We start from the raw sequence: 14,857 nt of genomic DNA on the forward strand, positions 1-14,857 counted from the left end.
CCAAACGCATGTGCTGAAAATCGGCACTTCCGATCTGTCAAGAATCCTCTTGACAGATTGGACGCCTGCCCTGGAGAAGGGCCTCTGCGGGTGGAGAGTTCCACTTTCTGCCCGCTGAAAACCTTTAAAAATCTTACGCCTGGTAAAAGCATGTGTAATGCCTGCTTTTACCAGCATAAGAGTTTAAAAAAGTAAAAAAAAATTTTTTTTCACTCATTTCTAATTTTAAAATACTTTTACTGAAGGTAAGTTTATTTTTAGCCCCGTAAAAAACTTTAATTATTTTTTTCAAAAAATTAAATTTTTGTTTAAAATATTTAATTTAATGTAATTTTAACTAATTTTAAAAATGTGATTAAATTTAAAAAAAAATGTTTTAGTGTGTTTTTTGTGTGATCCCCATTCATACGAGACCTGTCAAAAGTGTGCCTGGAGGAGTCCCTTCTTCCATTGGTTCCTCATGGCCCACGTGATCCCAGGGACGCTTGCGAACTGCCTGCGCCCCTGGGATACCTGGGCCTCTGCGCGCGCGCACCAGGAGAGGCCCAGAAGCGGAAATGTCCGGACCTCCGGAGCCCTGACGTAAGGGCATAGATTTTTTCCGGATCGGAGACGTCCGCACGCAGAAAGCCTCCGATCAGAAACTACAGGCCGTTTTCTTTTCACAGCCTTGCTGAAGAGATTGCCAATTTAGTGATGGTTGAACCTGTAGCTCTGATGCCCCAAGATGCTCATTGGTCAATAACTGGGCTAGTCCTCCTTATCAGGTAGCTTTTCCATGAATTGAACTAGGTACCTTCTGCTTTTCAGCTGAACATTTGCTCCTCCTTAACTGAGCCACTTGTTTTAACCCTAATTCCTCCGTGTAAATGGACTATTTCTCATGGGAGTTTGCTGAGACACTACTCTGCTGTATGCTGAGAATTGTGCATTGGTTCAAAGTCACCTACCCAAACACTGAAGTACAGAAGACTGTAGAAATAACAAGCCAAAGCAACTTGTGTCTTCAATATCTTCAGCAGTGTGAGTAGATCTGTGTTTTATTTAAAATTGTTTCGCAGTGCCGTTAGACTACATGCATTCTTTCCACATACAGCACTTGGCACTTTTGGACAAGTTCATATTTAAAATCAGCTAAGCCGTTAAGCTGCATGTTTTCTAGTTGGTTTGGAAACAGAGCCATCAGTTATTATATTGCTGCACTAAAAATTAAATATGTGCTATCTGGAGGAGGACAAGGATAAAACAATTTCAGAAATTGAAAAGCTAGACTTTTGACATACTTATATAAAAGCCTCAGGGGAATGTGCACTGTAACTTTAGGTTCAGCGCAATAAAATTATGTCCTTTGCTATTAACATGTCTTATATGTCTTAAAGCACACGAGTAAAGCTGAGAGAAATGGGACTCTGCCTTTCTTTATTTTCCATTCGAATCTATAAATCCCTGTGTGTTAATAAGGCTAAAGATTAAACTATATGTACTTTTTTGACGTGTTCTCACGTGTCGTCTTTAGGATTCACGCTCTAATATTCCCCATTCCTTACCTGAGTGGTGTGAAGAGATGGCCAACCATCTCTCCCCTCCCGCAACGCTGGCCTCTACCTATGGTGCTCTGTAACTAGTTACAACAATGCAGCTAAGTTGCCTCACCACCTGACTTTTCCCTTTCCCTTATTGCCTTTTCCGTCAAAGTGATTGGGCAACGTAACCCTCTATGAGCTGCACGACCTGGGCACTCGATTGCACTCTGTCAGAAGCATCGCGTATAATGAAAAGGGTTACATGGAAATGTAGAAACATAGAAGAAAGGAGCAGGAGTAGGCCATTCGGCCCCTCGAGCCTGCTCCGCCATTCAATGAGATCATGGCTGATCATCCAAACTCAGTACCCTGTTCCAGCCTTCTCCCCATATCCCTTGATCCCTTTAGCCTTAAGAAATATATCTAACTCCTTCTTGAATATATTTAATGAATTGGCCTCAACTGCCTTCTGTGGTAGAGAATTCCACAGGTTCACCACTCTCTGGGTGAAGAAACTCCTCCTCATCTCAGTCCTAAATGGCTTACCCCTTATCCTTAGACTGTGACCCCTGGTTCTGGACTCCCCCGCCATCAGGAACATCCTTCCTGCATCTAGTCTGTCTAGTCCTGTTAGAATTTTATAAGTTTCAATGAGATCCCCTCTCATTCTTCTAAACTCCAGCGAGTATAAGCCCAATCGACCCAATCTCTCCTCATACGTCATTGTGAAGTTAAGGGACTTTTTGCAAGTGGAATATTTTGTGCACTGCAAACTTAAAATCGCACCTAAGTGGAAGGTTGCAAAACTTTTAATCGATTTTCCTTATTTTAAAAATATTTGAAGATCATTTTTGCTTGTTAGACAGGCAAATCCAGTAGCTTTTGAATGGCTATTGTACATTGGAGTAAATTGCAGACCTTTCTTCCTCTTACATAAACAGCATTTCTGGCAGTTCCAAAAGAACAGAATTTTTTGGCAACCTTTCAGGAAGTGCTGCTTGAAGTCATGTATGGAAATCTGTGCAATTTACTCTGCTTTCTCAGTTCAGAACAAGCTCATTTCATTCTGCTCTCCCCATGCTTTTCACAAGTTTTTTTTAAAACCTGGTCCCTACTCCATATATAGACTATTAATTCAACGTACCTGAAAATCTACAGAGCTATTTCAGCCGGATGAAGGATTAAAGCCAGAAACAATAGCACTGCTTGCTACTCGCCATGAAACCCGAGCAAAGCGTTTAAAACTTCTCCACTGTGAAGGAAGCATTTGAGCAGCTGAACATTCAAAACTCAATAAGGTAAGTGTTGTACGATGTCTCGGAGGAGTGCATGTGCCTGAATCTTTTTTTTGTTGCCCTGACTGTATTTTTCTGGTTCCGCTTGAGGTACAGCATTACGCTCACTAAACAAGTCTGAAAAACAATTAGAGGTGAGGATCGTTAGGAAGAATAAACATCACAGACAGGGGGGTGCCTTTGCACTGAAAGCAATTTAGAATTTAGAATAAGCTGCCATTGTTGAGTCACATTAAGTACTGACCACTGCCTGTGGGCAAGCTCCTTCTAGTTATTCCTTTCTTGCAGTGTGATTTTGCTCCATTGAAAAATTAATGTTGCTGAAATCTGGAAGAGAAGTTCAAGGGGGGAAGAAAACGCCTCAGAAACATCTCAATGAATCTTTGACATTGATGTCCTTGAACAACTACTGATTCAAGCGATTGCTTCAATTTGCGTGCTAAGTTTTTTAAATATATATATATTTAGTCCATTGTGATTTGGTCAGAGTCAAAAGCATCCACCATAATACGTTACGGAAACAAATTTTGAAATACTGTATATGTTAAATATAAATAGGCCGCTTTGCTTTTTTTAATTTTCATTCCGTAAATTCCTTATAATATGAATTGAATTTAAGCACCCGTCTCAAAATAAAAACTCAGGCTTGCACTCAAACCAAGGGGAAGACCCAGTGCCTGCGCTGTCATCACTTCATCTTCCTTGCAGCCCAGTGCTGTACTTGTGCTGTTGAGAGCCTTCATATGGACAACATTGCTTCTGTTGTTTATCAATTCAAAAAAAGCAATGGGTTAGGGACAGAGGGAAAGGAGCAGGTTTTGTCACCTTCCCATCCATTAGGACCAACACAGTTGCCTTGGTTCTTAGAAGCATGGAGCAAGCTATGTGCAATCAGTTATAAATATCAAAAAACCTTCCAAAATGTCATTTTTCATTCATTGATCATAATGTGCATACTTTATTCTGCCGTAGATGCCATGTCACTGGTTAGATCAATGCATTTGAAAATAATGAGCTTGGTAGCATAGTGGTTGTGTTACTGGACTGATAATCCTAGGAGCCTGAGCTAATGATCACAATGAGACATAAGTTCAAATCCCACTCATGGCAGCTGGGACATTTAAATTCAATTAATTAAATAAATCTGGAATGAAAAGCCTGTATCAGTTAATGGACAACCATTATTGCCATAACAAGCCATCTGGTTCATTAATGTCCTTTTGAGAAGGGAATCTGGCTTCCTTACCTGGTCTGGCCTATATGTGACTCCAGATCCACAACAATGTGGTTGACTCTTAACTGTCCTGTGCCACTCAGTTCTATTCAAGAAGACGGCTCACCGCCAACTTCTCAAGGGCATTTAGGGATGGGCAATAAATGCTGGCCTTGCCAGCAACGCCCGTAACCTGTGAATGAATAAAAAAAAATGATCTTTGTGACAGCTGCATTTTTTTTCTCCAAACCATATTATGCACAGATCTTAAATATTATCTAGAATTCTTGCAAAGCACAGGGGCAATTGGTTTGGGCCATGTGTTGCTGGAAGCTAGTGGCACAAATAATGCAGTTAAATCTTGAACTACAATTCTTAACTTATATCTTTAATAAAGGGAAGGTTGCTAATATATTTCAAAAAGAACTGAAGAAATGACTTTTGACTTCAGGGATCGCATTAGGTTTCAGCCAAACTCAGTGCCTTTCTTCTTTAACTTTAGTGGCATATGTTTGAAGTCACTCCCTCGCAATACATTGGGGGAGAAATTCGGTTGGTTAGCGCCTCCCGTTAGTGCTTCTGGGGGGGCGCTAATGACTTACCGCCCGGGCGTGGCGATGTTAGCGCCACCGGCGATATTCACCTGGTGGTTTGCAGTGACGCTAACTACTACCGGCACGATCTCCTGCGCCCGAAGATTGTGACATCATCCAGCCGCGCATCACCCCGGCAGCGCTCTGGACTGGAAATTGATTCTCGCCCCCTGCCTCAGCGCCTGCCATTAGGAACGACAGGTAGAGGAGGTGGTTTGCAGTCGGTTGGGAGCTGGAGGAGTGATATTTAAAGGTGTGCACTTCCTGTTATTTTTTGTCGGCAAACGATGCTGCCTTGTCACTTTGACAGAAGCAGACGGGCATTTTGACCCATCTGAGCTTTTCCTACTTGAAGGAGTTTTGCTCCTGACATAAAATTATGAGGTTCATTCATCTTACTTTTGATACTGCAACATTTCCAACACTTAATGGGGGCTGTCCTGGCATTGGACCTCGCCCCCCAGCTTCACCATCGGAGGCAGCGGAGGCAGAGAGAAAGATTGGAAAACGTGGCCAGAGGGAGGAGGGCCAACAGGGCTCTCAACTTGAGACCTTAACCTCCCAGGGTATTCTGCGAGCAGTTCTCCTGCATTCATCTGTCAGAGGAGCAGTGCCTTAGAAGGCTCCGCTTCAGCAAGGAGGTAGTCACAGAGCTCTGCCACCTCCTGCAGCCAGAGCTCCAGCCTCAGCTCAGGACCAAAACGTCTCTCTCAGTGGCAGTGAAGGTCACAGTCGCTCTCAATTTCTATGCCAGCGGCTCCTTCCAAGCTTCAACAAGGGATATTGCCAACATTTCACAGTTCGCCGTCCATTACTGCATCCGGGCGGGAGGTGACAGATGCTCTGTACAGAAGGAGAAGGGAGTACATCTTATTCCCCATGACCAGAGACAAACACCATGAATGCTCATGTGGCTCTGCGAGGATAGCGGGCTTCCCCATGGCAGTAGCTGCTGCCACCTCACCCATGACACGCGGCATGAGGTCTGGGTCCCCACGGAATCTCTGTGAATCGACCATCCTCTGCAAAGTGCCAAGGATGCGCTCGATGGTTTGCACAGAGATGAGAGCAATGTTGGAGGCGGACTCCTCCACGCTCCTAGCCAGTGCATCCATGCTCTCGGGCACCCTTGCCATTGCACCCATGAGCTCAGTGTGCATGCTCATCACCTGTGTGGTCATCGCCTTGACATCGAGGTCCTCATCTGAGTCCTGTGCAGCAGAACTCACACGTGCACTCACCCTCCGGGGAGATGTCCCCGAGCTTCCCTTTCCCCATGGCATTGCTGCAGACTGCTGGGTCCCGGAGCTTTACCCACATCAGAGCCATTTCCTCTGCTCCCCTCCAGCGACCGCATGGCCCCATTATCGAATGTCTCACCCTCGGGAGACACATGCAGTGAGGCTCCGGCTTAGTGTTCCTCCTCCTCTCCCACGTCACTGCCACTGGGAGGCTGAGGGACAGGCTGGTCAGATGGTGGCCGATTATCTGAAAGCATAAAGGCACAGGAGTGGCTTTAACATCAGGGGAGGTGGGCAGGAAGGGAGCAAGGAATGGAGACAGTATACTTAGATGGAAAGTGGGAAGGGCTTGTGCTGTGAGGGGAAGTGGTATGAGAGAAGAAGGAGAGGTGATGAACATACTGTTGTTATCCCCAAGGGGGTTGACCTCTCTGACTGCCACAGCACCCACGTCCTGGGCCACGATGATGCTGTGCACTCGCTCCTCCAGCTGTGTAAGGGGGTGTAGCTCCACCTGACCTCCCATATGTTGCTGCTCCCTCCTGTTATGAGCAAGCTTGGCCTGCAAGAAAAAGGACAGCCTGTGAGTCAGTGTACAGCCATGTGTTTGGCTACCATTGTTGAATAGCTGTTAATATATGCAAGGTGTGAGATGTGGATGTGACTTTTAGCAGATGGGCATAGTTGTTGGGAAAGTTGGGGATTTGGCGGTTTATACTGTCTGTGCACAGTGAGGTTGAGATGGTGGGATGTAGAGGTTTTTGAAGCATGTACTCACCCTGACCACCCCAGTGAGGTCGTTGAACTTCTTGCAGCACTGGGTGTGAGTCCTGTGGACCATGTTTCTGGCCGAGACATACTGGGCCACCTCCCTCCACATCCTTCTGAACTCCTGCGGCAATGGCCTCCTGCCAGTGTCTGGGAGCAGCACTGCCTGTCGGCGTTCCACAGCCGCAACCAGAGCCTCCAAAGCCTGGTCGCTGAACTGGCGAGCTCTCTCCCTGGGCCTCTGATCAGCCATGAGATTTGTGGTTGATGGATTGCATCTTCTTGCAGGCCCGGGTCACAAGCAGCAATGATCAGGGTGAGGCTGTGCAGCATGATTGAACCTCCCCTTTAAGAACTGGAAGGCGCCAGTCTGTCTGAGGACTTGTAACTGACAGCGCCTGAACTTGAGTAGCGCTCGGCGGTAGCGCCCCGCTCCCCGACGTCAGCGCCCTAAGAGAAGTGTGTAGCGCTTGATTTAGCGCTCCACTTCCCTCTTGGGTGCAAAAACTGAATTTCGCAGTTGTTGGCGCTAATTAGCACTGGGCGTTAAAGTTTGTGCCCAGGCGATGTTAGCGCCCCAAAATGGTTGATACCTAAGTTTTCCCCCCTTGTGTTTTAGAAGGTCGCTGATATGCTGCAAATTGCATGTAGTGTCGAATGAGACTCATTTTGATTTGATATGGGCTACTATTGTTGCCGCTGTTAAACATAGCTTGATGTCTGTTAGGTTAGTGCAGCACAAAACATCTTTCAATGAAATACACGAAAAAGATACGCAACATCACTCGCTACCTTTTCAAAATCAAGGTCCCAGTCGCTGATCGCTATCCAGTGACTGCCGTTGGTAACTGCATGTGTGTCAATGTTGGGTTTAGAAATGGTTGATGACCAGCAGCGATATGCGCTGTGGCTGAATAGCCTTCCAACGCTCACTGTGTCAGCTCACATACCCAAATCATACCTTCGATGGAGTAGTCGCAGAGAAGACGTTTCCACTTGCGGGCGAGACCAGAACTAGGGTCCATAAATATAAGACAGTCAATAATAAATCCATTAGGGAATTCAGGAGAAACTTCTTTATCCAGAGAGTGGTGAGAATGTGGAACTTGTTGCCATTGGGAGTGGTTGAGGTGAATAGCATAAATGATTTCAAGGGACAGCTAGATGAGTACATGAGGGAGAAAAGAATAGAAGTTTATATTGATGGGGTTAGATGAAGAAAGGTGGGAGGAGCATTAACACCAGCATGGACCTGTTGAGTCGAATGGCCTCTATCTGTGCTGCAAATACTTTATAATACTTTGCAATACGTGCTCAGCAGAAGCTACCCCTTTCAAGGCTGGAGCAGCAAAGGAAGAACACATACATAGAACTGACACCACAGAAACTGGCCATTCCTCCCATCCAGTAGATCAGGAAGGCAAAACAATAAAACTGTGGCAAAGAAGTAGCTAGTTCTCAACATAATGCTTACATATCTGACCTCAGGTTGCTTTACAAAAAGTGACATTCCCTTACCCTCCCTGAGCAGTACCTGACAAAAAGATATTGTACAGTCCTCATTTAGACACACTTCCAATCATCATTTTGTGTTTTCTTTTTCCCTCTGGGAATTGCTTGCACGATTCATGCTTTTTAGTAAATTAATTATAGGCACCTAGTTTCCTGTCCTGCTGTGAACTAAAGTTTGTTTTATATATTTTTTAATCAATTTTAATTGAATCAATAAATCAACTATTTTCAAGGTGGTGTTAAAGTCACTTCATTATTTTTTTTAAACAATTTGGACAATAGCCAAACTGTCCAATCTAGGCTATTGTGCCCCTTCTGCCCAGTCCCTGCGGTTACTTCCTGCAAGTGGGAAAAGGCAAGCCAATCACCTTTGTCCTAGCCAAGATTGTTGAGTTAAAATTTGACAGAATTTATCTATTTTTTTGTATGTCAAACCAAATTAACAGAATTTATGAATAGGTTATCTAAAATCCCAGGCTGATTTTATTGCCAAAAGTTCATAAGGACAGTGCTTGCACTAGGAGGCAATCTGTTTTCTAATTATGATGTGCAGATGCAAATGAGGTCATATTAGTATAATTCATCAACAAATTATCCGAAATAGTGCGATAAGCACATTTCAGAGTTTTGCAAATTATAATAGTGTTTGCTTTTGTTGGTTATAAAGGGAAGTCTTTTATCTAATTAACCTAATGTCCACATGCAAATTCAATCTAATTTACATGATTAATGGTGGTCAACTCAAATAGCATAACAAGTGAATTCTCCAAGTTTCACAAAAATAGGACATAATAGTGTTTTTGAGCTAAAATGCAGATGTGCCCTGTAGTGTAGTAAGATTTAATTCCTCACATGCTGAGTTACTGGTCTTAGCCATGTCACTTTGGGGAAGGTGGCGAGTATGGGTCAGATACTGCCACACAGGGAGGACGGGAAGTTGGAGCAGCTGGTCATAGAATGGCCAAGGCCAAGGCCCTGTAGCCTCTTTTCTGCCTCTTTCATGGAGGAGCATAATGCGTGGGAAAAGAGCAACTTTAAGGAGAAAAAAATGGAAATGTGAAATGCCATCAGTAATAAAGCAGCAGGCATTGATCATTCTCTGCAAAGTACAAGTGAGAGAAAGAACTGATGAGCTAATGCACCAATGTGCTTTTACTAATGCAAAGGACCTTAAGCTCTATAGATTCAAAGACACTGTGATCCATGGGAATTTTCCAGTCATGAAAGAACTTCAGGATCATATACACTACAATGGTTTTACACGTCCTGTCAAACATGTACATTAGTCTCACCTCAGTACAATTCCCATCTCTGTTCTTTGGCATGTTCTATAAACTACAATAAGGATGGGGGGCAGGAGAGTGGTGGGTGGGGGGGGGGGGGGGGGACGCTGACAGCACAATATAAGCTCCTGCTTTATAAAGTACTTAGAGATAAATATATTCTACCAAAGCAAAGGTGCCAAGAATTTAATGTGCGTTCCAGATTTCAAGAGAGCTAGTTTTGCAAAGTGGCAGAGGACTTGAAGCAGGTCAATTGGGCAACCCTTCAGTGTCAACAGCACATTGCAATAATAGTAACTGAGCATAGTCTACTGGAGTGTCCCAAGAGTCAGAAGAAGGGCATGTGGGAAAACAAAGCCAAAGTGGCTTACTGATCAAGAACTAGTTTTATCTATCAAAAATATTTTTTCAGATGAAAAGGGAGAAAAATTCAGTTTGTTTGTGCCTCCCATTAATGCCTTAAGAGGGCGCTAATGGGGCGCAAAGCTACTGGCGCCCATGCGCGGCGATGTTTGCGCTGCTCGCAAAATTGATGACATTTTGCGGCAGTGCTAAACACTAACGCCACGATCTCCTGCGCCCGCAGATCATGACGTCAGTCGAGCGTGCAATGCCCCGGTAGCGCCCCGGACCGGATATTGAGTGGCGCCCCCTGCCTTACCGCTAGCAACAACATGTTGAGGGGAGCGTTTTGCTGTCGGGAAGGGACTGGGGGAGCGCTATTTAAAGGCGACCGCTTCCTACCTTTTTTTGGCGCCGACATTTTTGCACCACGCATTCTGAGTGAGAGAGAGAGACTTCTGGAGATATTCAACAATGTGTTGAGGAGTTTTGGGTACTGAGCAGCACTTAGCAGGTTCATTTTGATTTGATCTTCCTTGCATCGATTTAAAAAAGACTATGGGGCTGCACTCTGAGCTCTTTCCCTGGGCCTCTCCATTGTTCTTTCCAGCAGATTTGATGTACAGGTCTCTCCAGGCTGAGATTCAATGCTGCAATGAGCAGGGTGTGGATGGAGAGCAAGAGCGACCCTCCCCTTTAAGAACTGGCCGGCGCCAGTGTGTCTGTGTTCCATTGCTGACTGACATCACATGAGCTTCGCCAGCGCTCTGAGGTAGCGCCTCGCTCCTCGGCGTTAGCGCCTTAAGAGAGGTGTGTAGCGTCTGATTTAGTGCTCCAATCACCTCCAGGCGTGATAGAAGCCAAGTTTGCAGTCGGAGGCGATAATTAGCGCCAGGCGCTAAACTTTGCGCCCGGCCGATAATCGCGCCCCAAACGGGACGATATTGAATTTCTCCCCTGAAGAAAATTAACTCCTAGGAGAACAGGGAATGGCAACTGAGCTCAGCTGCAGGCAACAAACAGCTGTCGTCAGAGCGTCCAAAAGATCATTGGAGAAGAAGGCTATGGCAATTGCGGTAGCTATGCTAGGAGTGATAAAGGACTGCATGGAGTCATTAAAGGATTCCTCAGAGTAGATTCAGGTGAACTCTCAGGATGGCTTTAAATACCTATTTTACATCAGTCTTCACTCCAGTAGACCATGCTTAATTACCATTAATGTATTGTACAATTGACCCTAAAATTGCAAGTGTCAAAGTGGATGTGGGTAAGAGGGGTCTTAAAACAGATCGAGCTGCCAGTTCTGACTTCATTTATCTGAGGGTGCTCAAAGAAATGGGAGCAGTGCTAAGTGAGCCCCTGGTTATAAATTTAACAGCTCGCTAGGGTCAAGGCTTGCTCCCAAGGACTGAAAGGAGACCCATGTTGTATCAATATTTAAATAAAAGTCAAAACTGGGAAATTACAGGCAAGTTGGTGGAATGGATCATCAGAGAACATAAGAAATAGGAGCAGGAGTAGGCCATTCAGCCCCTCGAGCCTGTTCCACTATTCAATGAGATCATGGCTGAGCTGTACCTCAACTCCATCCACCTGCCTTGGTTCTATATCCTTTTATGCCCTTGTCTAGAAAAAATCTATCAATCTCAGATTTACAATTATTAATTGAGCTGGCACCTACTGCTTTCTGTGGGTGAGATTTCCACACTTCAACCACCCTTTGAGTGAAGAAGTGTTTCCTGACTTCTCTCCTGAATGACCTGGCTCTGATTTTAAGTTTATGTCCTCTTGTCCTAGAATCCCTCACCAGCGGAAAAAGTTTCTCTCTAACACCCTATCAATTCCTTTCAAACTCCTAAAAGCCTCAATCAAATCATTGCTTAACCTTCTATTTTCCAGGGAATACAAGCCTAGTTTATATAATCTCTCCTCATAATCTAACCCCTGGCGCCCTGGTGAATCAGTGCTACACTCCTTCCAAGGTCAATATATCCTTTCTAAGGTGTTGTGCCCAGAACTATACCCGGTATTCCAGATGTGATCTAACCAGGGCTTTGTATAGCTGTAGCATAACTTCCTCCCCTTTAAGTTCTTGCCCTCTAGTTATAAAGGCTAACATTTCATTAGCCTTTTTGATTATTTTTTGTACCTGACTATATTTTAGTGATCTGTGTACATGGACCCTTAAATCTCTTTGGACCTCCACTGTTCCTAGCTTTCACCATTTAAAATATACTCTGTATGTCCACCTGGACAGAGAGGGAGTTATGAAAGACTCAGAAAATGGCTTCTGTAAAAAAAAAATCATGTCTTACCAACCTGGTTGAATTTTTTGAGGAGGTGACTCGATTGGTGGTTGAAGGCAGCCCAGTCAACATCATATGCTTGGATTTTCAAAAAGCTTTTGACAAGCAGCCACACAATAGGCTACTTTATAAGATAGAGTCCTGTGGGACTGGTGGGCAGAAGCTGGATTGAATAAGTAATTAGTTGCACTCTTGTAGGCAGAGGATTGTTAGTAATGGTAGTGGTTCTGCATGAAGGCCTGTTACCAGTAGAGTCCCACAGTGATTAGTGTTTGGACCCCTACTCATTGCAGATGACACAGAACTTGGAAGTATAGTGAACAGTGAAGAGGATAGTGATAGACTTCAAGAAGACATAGACAGGCTGGTGGAATGGGCAGACAAGTGGCAGATGAAATTTAATGCAGAAAAGTGAGAAGTGATACACTTTGGTAGAAAGAATGAAGAGAGGCAAAATAAATTAAAGGGTACAATTCTAAAAGGTGTGCTTGAACAGAGAGACCTAGGGGTATATGTGCACAAATCATTGAAGGTAGTAGGGCAGGTTAGAAAAACATATGGGATCCTGGGCTTCATAAATAGAGGCATAGAATACAAAAGCAAGGAAGTTATGATGAACCTTTATAAAACACTGGTTCGGCCTCAACTGGAGCATTGTGTTCGATTCTGGGTACCACACTTTAAGAATGATATGAAGGCCTTAGAGAGGGTGCAGAAAAGATTTACAAGAGTGATTCCAGGGATGAGGGACTTCAGTTACATGGATAGACTGGAGAAGCTGGGGTTATTCTCCTTAGAGCAGAGAAGGTTGAGAGGAGATTTGATAGAGGTGTTCAAAATCATGAGGGGTCTAGACAGAGTAGAAAGAGAGAAACTGTTCCCATTGGTGGAAGGGTTGAGAACCAGAGGACACAGATTTAAAGTGATTGGCAGAAGAGCCAAAGGCGACATGAGCAAAAACTTTTTTATGCAGCGAGTGATTAGAATCTGGAATGCACTGCCTGAAAGGGTGGGAGAGGCAGATTCAATTGTGGCTTTCAAAAGGGAGTTGGATAAATAGCTGAGGGAAAAAAATTGCAGGGCTATGGGGAAAGGGCTGTGGAGTGGAACTAGCTGAAGTGCTCTTGCAGAGAGCCGGCAGGGGCTCGATGGCCCGAATGGCCTCCTTCTGTGCTGTAACCATTCTATGATTCTATGATTCTACTCTTCACTATCTATGTTAATAATACGGATGAATGCTTTGGGGGAACTGTGCGCAAGTTCACAGATGATGCAACGATTTGTGCCAGTGTTAGGATCTTAGATGAGAAAAAAAAACTGCAATCTGATTTTGATGTGATGGAAGAATGGGGCCACATCTGGCAGATGACATTTATTGTAAATAATTGTACTGTTACACGCTTGGGTCAGGCTAATGTCAAGCCTGTGTATATCATGCAGGGTTCGGAACTAAAGTCTGTTAAGCGGGAAAGAGACCTAGGTGATAGAGCACATGAAGTTCTACAGGTTCACAACCAATGCTGTGAAGCTATAGCAAAAGCAAATAGAGCAATAGCAACAGCCTTGGCATTCTTTCTAAGGCTGAAATTGAACAATATTCAGGTGCTAAAAATTAAACATCAGCCTGCGAATCCACGGCCCATTTCGATTGTGTGTCTCTCTCTCTCTCTCTGTCTCTTTCCCTCTTCGTGACTCTATTTTAATGTCTTTGGTGAAGGGAAACCTTGCTGGAACTTGTTTCATTCTCAGCTGGAATCCAATTACGAAGACAAAAGGCCCATTTCACAACTACATTAGTTAAAGGGCATGCAAACTATTAGCACTATACATACATAAATTGGTAAATACAGGAGATTAAAGAGGTGCAAATTTATCGAACCTATTGAACTGCCTGAAATAGCTGGTGTGCTTAATACGTTATAAGTGGCGCCTTTGCAATTGACCCCTATGGTACTGGGAAATGGTTAGTGCTATAGACGGCTGGCCATGATAAGTGTGGATGGCATAAGTGGTGGGGACTGCATGAAACAAAAAGCACTATAGTGTCCTCACTTAGAATACTGTGTCCAGTGTCCAGTTTTCATCCTCTCACTTGCTGGGTGATATAGAGGTCCTGAAAAAGGTTCAGAGGAGGGTGACTAGATTGACACATGGTTTAAAAACCCTTAGACTACAATATTCTTAGAGAGCTGGGTCTTTTTACTCTAGAAAAGCGTATGCGTCGGGGAGATTTGATTGAGGTCTTCAAAATAATGAAGGGACTAAACTGTGTCCATGTGGACAGAATATTTGAATTAGATATGTTAAGGAGAACCAGTGGACATGTGTATAACTTAGATAAGCATAGAACTAGGTAAGATGCCAGGAGGATTTTCTTTTTGCAGAGGGCCATTAACCTTTGGAATAGGTTGCCAGCTCAGGTAATGAGTGCAGATTCGCTTCAAGCCTTCAAAAGGGAGCTGAACGAGTTCATGAAAGTGGCTGAAATTACAGGTTCCAAAAGCCATGATGTGGAGATGGCGGTGTTGGACTGGGGTGGACAAATGTAAGAAGTCACACAACACCAGGTTATAGTCCAACAGCTTTATTTGAAATCACAAGCTTTCGGAGCATTGCTCCTTCGTCAGGTGAAGTGAAGAGATGCATATAGACACAGCTTATATAGTCAGAAAATACTGCCAGATGATTACAGGTAATCTTTCTAACTGCCCTTTATCACACCTCGGCAGAGAGATAATCACAGCAATCAAAGGTGTGAATGGTGTCCAAACAGGTCAGTCA

At 44.2% G+C, this 14,857-nt stretch overlaps 1 protein-coding gene across 4 annotated transcripts in view; it reads left to right on the forward strand.

Moving 5' to 3' along the window:
• The first annotated feature begins 552 nt into the window (after window positions 1-552).
• Window positions 553-14,857, forward strand: part of LOC147103114 (angiopoietin-2-like) — a 221,696-nt gene continuing 207,391 nt past the window's right edge. For 2 of the 4 annotated variants that reach the window (XM_085962430.1, XM_085962433.1), the window contains exon 1: window positions 2,541-2,821. The gene's annotated coding sequence lies outside the window, so the exon portion shown is untranslated. Of the gene's footprint in view, window positions 1,024-2,540; window positions 2,822-14,857 lie in introns of those variants that run through there. The other 2 variants (XM_085962431.1, XM_085962432.1) reach the window with 2 other exon arrangements.

Source organism: Somniosus microcephalus, chromosome 20, assembly GCF_052327205.1.
Source record: "Somniosus microcephalus isolate GS21.2 chromosome 20, FLI_Smic_1.0, whole genome shotgun sequence".
NCBI classification, from domain to species: domain Eukaryota; kingdom Metazoa; phylum Chordata; class Chondrichthyes; order Squaliformes; family Somniosidae; genus Somniosus; species Somniosus microcephalus.